Here is a 1,066-nt window from a genome sequence, read left to right as displayed (position 1 = left end):
GAGGGAGATGCAGACTCCCTGCCGAGCAGGGAGCCCGATGCGGGACTCGATCCCGGGACTCCAGGATCATGACCTGAGCCGAAGGCAGTCGCTTAACCAACTGAGCCACCCAGGCGCCCCCTTTTTTTTTTTTTAAAGATTTTTTTTTTTTTTTTTTTGAGACAGAGAGAATGAGAGACAGCATGAGAGGGAGGAGGGTCAGAGGGAGATGCAGACTCCCTGCCGAGCAGGGAGCCAGGAAAGCACTACCATTTAAATTCAGTGGTGTTACTGCCCGAAATAACAGGTAAAACTTCATTAGCAGATAGTCTTCAGGTTAAGTCAGAAGAGATCAATATGAAGATCCTGTCTGTTATCCGTTCTGAGGTTTCTCAGCATGCTAGGTAGGCTTTTTTTGGTGGTGTAATGGAAGATACAGACTACTCAATTCAGGATCCTGTTCTCACTTCTTGATGGGTGTAGAAAGAGTATTCATTGCTAATTTAAGTATAGAGAGTTAGCTGATAATCCTAGCCACCTTCCACTTGTTATTGGAGTTGCCTATGAAGGGCATGGCAGTAGTGACCAATTTCAGCTTACTTGCAGGCCAGGAGTAATAAAATGACCTAATCAGGCAAGAGTCTGCATGATCCCCAAGTTGGAAGACAGCCCTCCAGGAACATACTTTAAAGAGAAGGGAATTGTTTTTTTTCTTTAATGATAATTTTACTCTCTACTGTAATGAACCCAATCCTGGTGGAAGCTCTGGTCCCAGTGGTGGAAAGAGAAAAAAAATCAGAGACTGTATAACAGAGGGTAATTGGTAGCATTCACTTCTGGCTATTGGTTAATGTGGTACTGAATAAAAGCAATGTGACGTAGTGGGGGGGAATAAAAAGTATGAGTCAAAGTAGCCAAGAATAAAATCCAGGGCTTTCACTATGTTGCAAACAAGTCTTCTATGTCAGGACTGACAAAAATGAAAATAGCAGTGGCTTAAACATAGAAGTTTCTTAAGTAAAAATCCAAGTAAGGAGACAGGCTGGTGTGACACTCCATGGCGATAGAGTCTTAGGCGCCTTCCGTC

Source organism: Leptonychotes weddellii, chromosome 5, assembly GCF_054177405.1.
Source record: "Leptonychotes weddellii isolate Sample4059 chromosome 5, ASM5417740v2, whole genome shotgun sequence".
NCBI lineage: Eukaryota > Metazoa > Chordata > Mammalia > Carnivora > Phocidae > Leptonychotes > Leptonychotes weddellii.
Note: the sequence above shows the minus strand (reverse complement) of the source record.